General features: G+C 40.0%; 1 long non-coding RNA gene across 1 annotated transcript; it reads left to right on the top strand.

Moving 5' to 3' along the window:
- The first annotated feature begins 3,052 nt into the window (after positions 1-3,052).
- Positions 3,053-4,196, top strand: LOC139071802 (uncharacterized). The gene is made up of 3 exons (XR_011521620.1): positions 3,053-3,226; positions 3,717-3,889; positions 3,977-4,196. It is a non-coding gene; the product is annotated as an uncharacterized lncRNA (long non-coding RNA).
- Positions 4,197-9,663: the final 5,467 nt, after the last annotated feature.

Here is a 9,663-nt window from a genome sequence, read left to right as displayed (position 1 = left end):
TATAAATTCTTGCCAGCTGTTTAATTTGTAGTTTAAGTTTTTGTTTTTGTAACATTAAGTGTGAATCAGAACGCCTCAGGTGTGGCAGGACTCTTTCTGTATTTTATCTCTTCAGATTTGGTTCAAAGAAAACTTTTATAATAAAGACAAAATGCTCTGTTTCAAATCCAGTAAGTCCTGAGGATGGAACAAATCTTTTTGCCACACAAATGCATTCCCTCTCTGGAAAGTTGTGAGACTGAAATGCAAAGTGAGATAAAAACAACAGTTTATGCAGTCATCCTGTTAATGTCGCCATCACAGATGAGTCTAGAGTACAGAGCAGGTATCAGTGTCTGGATGAAACCAACCTTTAAGTTTATTTTTATTTCCAGGACAAATCAAACTGAAGAAGTGGGTCTGAAGGCCAGTTTCACCTACAAATATGAAATCACTTTCATGTTGCCTCTAGATTCCCTCTCCTCCTGGATCCCAGCTCTGCTCCTCAGGTCTCGTTTCATTTATGAAAGCAAACACCTCCTGGTTTGACCACACAAAGGTTTCAGAAGTCCCTGCGGGCTTCAGACAGTCAAAGGCCTTTTTACTCAGACTGACTGACTGACGGACGGACACAGGAAGCATTTCCTCTGCAGAAACCGCTCTTTAACATGCAAATGCAGGTGTGTGCGGTCAGTGACTCTGAGGTCAAGTCGGTAACTTTACAAGAGGTTTCTGATTCCTGCCAGGTCTTCATGGTTCATGAGTTAGGACTCAGGTCAGGCTGATCTAAGACGATACTTCAATAACTAAAAGTGTCCACACGTTTTATTAGAATCCAGCATTTACTCATGTCTGGTTTGCAAAAGAGAAAAAGATCCTCATGCTTAGCTTCGTGCTAAAACCATCCAGAGTCTGTTAACACCTGCTGAGGGTGAGATGAAGGTAGCTCTCCTCCACCACCATCTGCAGCATTTCTGACTGTTCCACGTTTAACTGTCCTGCGGACTTGTTATGATGGAAACATCTGGTTTATTATGGCTTTCCACCAAAAGGTGGGCGATAAGGTTTTTGCCTGTTTGGTGGCTACTTATTTCATGAACCACAGGACAGATTTGAATGAAACCATCCAGCAGGATGAACATTATGAACGGATTTACTCTTGGAGGGTGGGCCATCATCCTGCAGCAGGCTTGGACCCCGCTCAAGTAGAGCCCAAGCATTAATAAGTACTGATTTTTGTGATAATTTAGCCTAATGCCAGATGTGGAACCAAACATGTGAATGTACTTACATTTTCAAGATTTATCTGAGATGATAACAAAGTAATCAAGGAATTTGTTCAAAAATATTTGTATTTTAAAACTGATTAAAAACAGTTCTGAAACAACAGAGTGAATATATGTTAATATATTACTGTAACAAGAGGGAACATTTGTAATGTTTTCTTAGAAATAGTTCTCTCTGGCAGAGCAGCTGCCCCCATGTTAGTCTATAGAACCTCCTCTGATGACAGGCAGCATAACTATGGAGTTATTGAGGTTTTATTTGGAAAAAGGACAAATAAAGAGATAAAACAACTCCCCCAAACCTCTATTTGTCGTCAAGGCTGTGCTGAAACGATCTAGTGTTGGAAATGACATTTTACTTAATCAACATTAGGCTTTATTGTCAGAGATGTATTGTACTTATCTGATTTACCTGCCTTTGTCAGAAATAACAAATAAAATATCTGACTTTGGTTTGTCTGTATAAACCAAATCATGTCAGATTCTACCGATCGGCTTTGTGGGGTACCCCAAGGCTCTGTTTTGGGTCTACTGTTGTTTCTACCTGTACATACACCCTCTTGAACAAATATTTGATTCTTTTCATAATGTCTTTTATCACCTCTATGCAGGTGACATTCAGCTGTACTGCACCTTTAAGGATTCTCAGTTCTATAAACTGTCTGAATTACTAGAGTGTCTTTCAGCTATCACCAGCTGGCTAGAAGATAACTTCTTCCAGTTAAACTTGAAAAGTCTGAATGTCTGATTATTGCCCCTGAGCATGGATCCTCTGATTAGTCAACAACTTGGTCATTTATCTGGAGAAACCAGAAGAGCACACATCACTCCTAGTCTAATGTCTCTGCAGTGGTTACCCGTTAACTTTAGAGTTCATTTTAGAATCCTGCCTATAACGTTCAATGCTCTATATGGTCAAGCTCCTCCCTTTATTACTGAATTGTTAGCGCTTTATGCTCCAACCCGAGCCCTCAGGTCCACACACCAGAACCTTCTAGAAGTTCCAAACATCAGATATAAAAGTGGAGGTGATCGCTCCTTCCAGACTGTTGCATCCAGACTTTGGAATGATCTTCCTTTATCCTTATGCAGCATTGACAGTCTCTGGACTCCTTTAAAAAATAGCTAAAGACCCTTTTATTTAAAGCTGCTTTTACCTAAATCTTTTATTTTCTTATTTTTAATTAAAGTTTGTAATCATCTTTCATTTGTTTTATGGTATTTTAGAATTTGTTTACTTTATTTTTCTGGTTTGAATTTATTTCTGTTTTTGAGATCATTATGATTTTATGACTTTATGTTTATTTTGTTTTGATCTATGTGAAGCACTTTGTGATTTTCTGACTGTGGTAAGTGCTATATAAATAAAATTTACTTACTTGTAAAATCTTGACCTGCAAACTAACTCAAATGGTAGTTTGGCTCTCTGCCACATTCAAAATAAAACAACAAACTACTAAATATAATATTAAACGAACTGTTTCACCCTGCAAAAGTTACAAAGAAGCAAATCCAAAACTCAAATGTGTGAGATGCTTCCTGTTGACACAGGGTGGCGCTGTCCTTTGTTAAAAACCAATTCAGGGGAATTTTAAAGAAAACTGAAATAAAATGTCTTTGATGTACACACGAGAACATTTGTGAATGATGTTTTTCTAGCTGAGACGCTTAAAGGCAGACCAGGCCTTCCTCTTCTGCTTGACCCCGCCCACTCTGAGCCCACCTGCGCATATTTTATGCTAATGAGCAGGTGCAGCGGTTCTTGAGGCATGCAGCGGGCATCTTAAACAACTAATTAAACAAATTCTGTTTGATGCACATTTTACAAATCCAGTTCTTTCAGAAGTATGAAATCCAATAGTTTATATTCAAAATTAAACACTAATGATGTTTACGTTCAAAGTGACATGAAGGTGGAATCTGTTTTTGCAGCATTAACTGTACCAGCTCAAACGAGAAAGGTAAGTCCATGACATTTCATTTATTAAATTAGAATGTGCGTTTTTCACTGAGAGCAGTTTTCTCACCTGTCTAGTGAAATAAATATGTTCAAATCTTAAAAATGTTAAAAATGAATTGAAGAACCAAATCAAACTTGGTCCTGTGTTACAAAGTCCTTTTAATTTCAATCTCCTTGTTCTAGTCTTTTTAGTTTTTCTTCTGGTATTTAAAAGCGCCCTCCTAAATCGGAGAGAGGTTTCCTTCAGGTTTTCAGGCAAAACTATTCCTTCACATGTGTGCATCCTTTTAAAATGTCCCCTGAAATCACAGATAGGAACAGAAAACCTCCCATCAGACTATAACTTTATGTTAGGAGTTCACCACATGCTGAGAAGTGGTTTGAGGTAACACCTTTTGTCCAACTGTTCTAGCATCTCCATAATGAATCCCAAGGAGTGTTCTCTCCCTGAATTAATCTCGGATGACTTTGAAGGAAATTCTTCTTCACAGGATCAGCTAAACCCAACGAGACTGTGAGTCTAACGGCATCATCTTACACTCAAAGTCAAAATCAGAGTCTCAACATTATGACTCCTGGATTCAAACCGCACCAGAAATCAAGCTGTTGGATGAAACGGTGTCACCGCCATCAGTGTTGGACAAGAATCCGGATGGAACTCAAGGTCAGTCATCAGTTATTTATGTGTAAAAGTATAAATTATTACATAAATATGGTTTTATGGACAAGCTGTGTCCCATCCTTCCCTCAGATGAACAGCAGAAAGTGTTTTGACGAGACCGAGGCGCCAAAAAACCTCAAAAAGTTCCTCAAAGTTCCTCCAGGACCTTCATCTTCTGGGGAGAAAAACCTCAAGTTTGAACTCTGTGAGGACTCATGGTTGCCCTGATGTCCCTCTGTTCTGAGGTTGCAAACTGTTTTGTTTTCAAGTCAAAAAAATACAAACCAATGTTTAAATTGGACAAATTTTGATCAGAAACAATATGTTTAAACATATTTAATAAAGCTTCTCCCAGGGGTGTGTACTGGCAAGAATATGTTGCTATGACACACACACATATTCACAGTCACAATACAGAGGAGGCGGTGCTGTTTAGTGCAATACAAAAAGTCAGATGATATTTGTAGTTTTTAGCTGAATTTAATTGGAAAACTCAGGTCAGAAGCTTCTGAGACACTTCCATTGTTACCGTAAGGTTTAATCAGAATGAGGAATAGACACCACAGATCAGGTACCGGTATTTCAAATTATCTGTTTTAGCAGAATTTATCCGTGTAGTGCAAGTTTCTCAGTTGCCAGAATTTCACAAATATTAAGAAGGAAGAAAAACAAAAACATAATGGACCATCCAAAGGACCATTAATAATGCAGCTGGGATTTAAATAAAGTTTTACTTTAATAAAATGTATTCATCATTGCAAAGTTCCACAGTATTTTGCATTGAATTACTGAGCCACATGTGTTACGAAGGTGGTTGATCTAAGGAAGTCCAGAACTAGAAAAATTGGAAAAAGTTCTTTTTCTTTTTGTTTCTACAAACAACTTCAATTAAATAAATATGATGGGGGGGGGGGGGGGGTCTGGGTGTGTTCAAAGGGGAGGAGTCAACTAGGTAGGAGGATGGGCTTTGTGGTTCAACAAAGTAGAGATAGTTCCCCATGGGTTTATGCCATATTTTTTCATTCTGTATAAAAGAGGATATAATAATAATAATAATAATAATAGACTTTATTAATCCCAGTTGCTACAGCAGCACATACACATACAAAAGGAAGAAGACAAATAAGAACAAGATCCAAGTCCAAGCAAGGCAAAATCCCGGGCATGGAAGGAGTTTGATGAGACCATGGAGCAAGACTTCTGTTATGGCTCTGAGGAGATTCTGGTCCGCCATCTGGTGCCTCAACTCCGAACGTTGTGGATCAGTGGGCGGAATACTTCGAAGACCTCCTCATTTCCACCAGCATGTCTTCCAGTAAGAAAGTGGTGTCCGGGGATGTTTTACCTGCAAAACACAGAAAATGTTATTAAATGAATGGTTACTTACCTAAAAAAGGCCCACACATTAGATATTTTACCTGTAAAAGAGATTAATTATTAAACATCTCATAAATTAGGCACAAACATACAGCGGGACGACTGACTTTTCCATTTGCCTTGAGCCACAATTACTTCAATGACCCAAGAAACACAGACATGACCACTCGCATCTAGTTTCTGCTCAGGCAGCTTCATTTCAATTCCAGAAGGGGGCAGCGTCTCTTTGGCCGTGTCTGCATGCTACTCTCACCTTACACAACCACCTGTAGTTGCGTCCCTCATAGAAAAGGCTGAGGAATAAAGCTCACTATAAAATTTAAATACTTCTCTCTCGATCGTTTTATTATCCTTGCATTCTACACCATTGATCAGCAAGCTTGAGATGGCTTTATTTTCCTGTCTTCTTTTCTCCATTTTGCTAAAATATGTTGTGTTTTTCAATTCAATTCAAGTTTATTTATACAGCGCCAAATCACGACAAGAGTCGTCTCAAGGCACTTCACATAATAAACATTCCAATTCAGGTCAGTTCATTAAGCCAATCAGAAATAATGTTTCCTATATAAGGAACCCAGCAAATTGCATCAAGTCACTGACTAGTGTCAGTGACTATACAGCAATCCCCATACTAAGCAAGCATAAAGCGACAGTGGAGAGGAAAACTCCCTTTTAACAGGAAGAAACCTCCAGAGAATCCCGGCTCAGTATAAGCAGCCATCCTCCACGACTCACTGGGGATCGAGAAGACAGAGCACACGCACACACACACACACACACACACACACACACACACACACACACACACACACACACACACACACACACACACACACACACACACACACACACACACACACACACACACACACACACACACACACACACACACACACACACACACACACACACACACACACACACACACACACACACACACACACACACACACACACACACACACACACACACACACACACACACACACACACACACACACACACACACACACAGAGAGAGAGAGATAAGTAATGTGTCTATAGTTATATTGTGATGTCTTAGTAAATATTCTATTTGGTGAGTCTAATGAGCTTTGAAAGAAAAGCGTCTGGGCTTCTTTGAGTTGCTTGAAGACGTTTCACCTCTCACCCGAGAGGCTTCTTCAGTTCTAAGGTCAAATGGTGGAGGGTCCCAGATTTAAACCCAGTGGGAGTTTCCCCCCGAAGAGGGAACAAAAGACCCCCTGATGATCTTCTACATAAACACATGAGCCAAGGTGCGAGGGTGGGTGTGGGTCCTATTCAGCCAGAGTTTCGGGTGAGCTCATTGTGAAACCTATCATGTGAATTCCTGAGGTCAGATGGCCCAGGATATGTGTGGGCGTTGAGGCATCTGGGAAGGGATCTCAAAACTGGATTATAGATGGCAGACAGTTGGTGTCGTAAACCACCGCCTCTGTTCAAAGATGGTTGCTCACAGTGGACATAAATGGCTTCCTTTACTCCTCTTTCAAACCATCTGTCCTCTCTGTCCAAAATGTGAACGTTGGCATCCTCGAAAGAGTGACCTTTGTCCTTTAGATGCAAATGAACTGCTGAGTCCTGTCCCGTGGGGGTGGCTCTTCTATGTTGTGCCATGCACTTGTGAAGTGGCTGTTTGGTTTCTCCGATGTAGAGGTCTGGGCATTCCTCGCTGCACTGTACAGCATACACCACATTGTTCAGTTTGTGTTTAGGAGTTTTGTCTTTCGGGTGAACCAGTTTCTGTCTGAGTGTGTTGTTGGGCCTGAAGTACACTGGTATGTTGTGTTTGGAGAAAACCCTCCTGAGTTTCTCTGATACACCGGCTACATAGGGGATGACAAGGTTGTTGCGTCTGTCTTTCTTATCCTCCCTCGCTGGTGTCTGGTCTTCTTTCGAGGATGCCAACATTCACATTTTGGATAGAGAGGACAGATGGCTTGAAAGAGGAGTAAAGGAAGCCATTTATGTCCACTGTGAGCAACCATCTTTGAACAGAGGTGGTGGTTTACGACACCAACTGTCTGCCATCTATATAGCAGTGTGCTAGTCGATGGCCCCCTCCATGGGGCCACCGCAGCTCAGCAGAACATCATTGTAGCTTCTTCTGGGGAAAAAAAACTTACAGAGAAAATAAAGTTAACAGCTGAAATTGCAGAAAATAATACAGTTAAAGAGCAGACTGTAGAAGAAAGCAGTAGAGTTTGAAAAGTGGTCAGTGTATCCTCCAGCAGTCTAAGCCTATAGCAGCATAACTACAGAGATAACTCTGGATAATCTATCCTATTTAGATATAGGCATGTTGGAGGCAGGGCAAGGGAGAGCCGTCTTTACCGACTGTACACTCCACCTCCCTGTACTCCCCCACTTGTCCAGATTTAGGCTAACATCATATTTTAACCATAGGCCCTATCAAATAAAAATGTTTTAAGCCTAGTCTTAAAAGTAGACAAGGTGTCTGCCTCATGGACTAAAGCTGGGAGCTGGTTCCACAGGAGAGGAGCCTGATAACTAAAAGATCTGCCTCCCATCCTAATTTTAGATATTCTGGGAACCACCAGTAAACCTGCAGTCTGAGAGCAAAGTGCTCAGTTAGGAACATATGGAACAATCAGATCACTGATGTATGATGGAGCTTGATTATTAAGAGCTTTATATGTGAGAAGAAGGATCTTAAAATCGATTCTGAATTTAACAGGTAGCCAATGTAGGGAAGCCAAGACAGGAGAGATATGATCTCTCTTTTTAATTCTCATCAGATTTCTAGCTGCAGCATTTTGGACAAGCTGAAGACTTTTAACTACATTCTGTGGACTTCCTGAGAGTAATGAATTACAGTAATCCAGTCTTGATGTAATAAATGCATGAACTAGTTTTTCAGCATCACTCCTGGAAAGGATGCGTCTAATATTAGCAATATTCCGAAGGTGGAAAAAGGAAATCCTACAAACTTCTCTCCCTCCTCCATCCATTTTGCTCTTGAACATACAAAAGCTCCTTGGGCTCTCTTCTTATAAAAATCATCCAATTTGGCTTGTAGATATAGTAAGTTTTCCTTATCCACACTAGTCATTTCTATTTTGTTGCAGCACCTACCAATCTCCTATAGAAGCTCACATTCCTGCTTTGTTCTTTCTTTGTTCAATTCTTTACTTTTTACAATCGAATATTCTCTAATCTTAAACTTTACATATTCCCATTTGCTGCAGAAGCTCTCCATTTTATCATCCTTCACTATTGCTGATATGATTCCTTTTATTTTCCCACAGTATTCTTTATCATTTAGCAGATTAGCATTGAATTTCCAATAGCCCTTACTTTCATTATTTCTATTCTTTGACTTCAATGATTCAATCAATCAACAAGACTGCCATTAACCAGTGCCCCTCTTCATCCTTTCTGTAAGTAACCTCCCCCGAAACTTGTAAAAACAAATAGCTACCCCTGCTGACTTAGTGCTTCCATGACTAAACAACATTTTATCCCCCCACATGTTTGTCCAAAACTTTACATCCACATCAGAAAAATGAGTTTCTTGCTAGGGGTGGGTGCAATTAATCAATGTGGTGATGCATCTAAAAGCTTAACATGTTGTTTCAGCATCGATTAATGAACGTCGATGCTTAAAAAAACATAACATCAAAGTTTTGTTGTGAAGCCGGTACTAAAAAAAAACAACAACACGTAACCGGAGCCTCATCTAAAAACTCACCTTTTCATCCAGGCGTTCCCTCCCTAAATGTTTCAAAAAGATGGCTTTGTTTGGGTTCACACCTTCACTTTGTTTATACTCATGATTTTATTTTCTACTTTATCACTGCTATTGTTTTTCTGATGTTTTTATTGGTTAGAGGTATTTGCCCTGATCTTTATCATGTTGTACAGCGCTTTGTGATTTATATCTGTGAAAGGCGCTATATAAATAAACTTTTACTTACTTACTTACTTAACGCGCACGCCGCCCGGACTGTTTAGTGAGTGGCACTACCTATTTGACCTCTTTCTCCATCCTGGAGACTGTCTCCAAACTACCGAAGAACTCAGAGAAGGCGAGGAGCATTAAAAAAGCAATAGCTACTTTTATCGCGATGGATCAGATAAATTTTTCCTTTTTCATTATTATTGTTTTTTTCCCTTAACGCATCCAAACCTGATCACTGCTAGCCAATCATTTTACCTTCAATGTAACCATGAGGCCCACGGTAATTGGCTCATTTCCCTTCAGCTCAAGCCTTCTCTATCTGTGGCCACAACTTATTTCTTGCTTCTCTGTCCTCCAGCGACATCACCTCCGTGAAGTGAATGCCCCTTTCCCTGCACACTGACGAGTTCTTGCTTTTGCACCATATCTCTTCCTTCGTCAATCTCTGAACAAACGTT

The sequence above is a fragment of the Nothobranchius furzeri genome, chromosome 9, assembly GCF_043380555.1.
Source record: "Nothobranchius furzeri strain GRZ-AD chromosome 9, NfurGRZ-RIMD1, whole genome shotgun sequence".
Taxonomy (NCBI): domain Eukaryota; kingdom Metazoa; phylum Chordata; class Actinopteri; order Cyprinodontiformes; family Nothobranchiidae; genus Nothobranchius; species Nothobranchius furzeri.
This window is presented reverse-complemented; position numbering and strand designations above follow the sequence as displayed.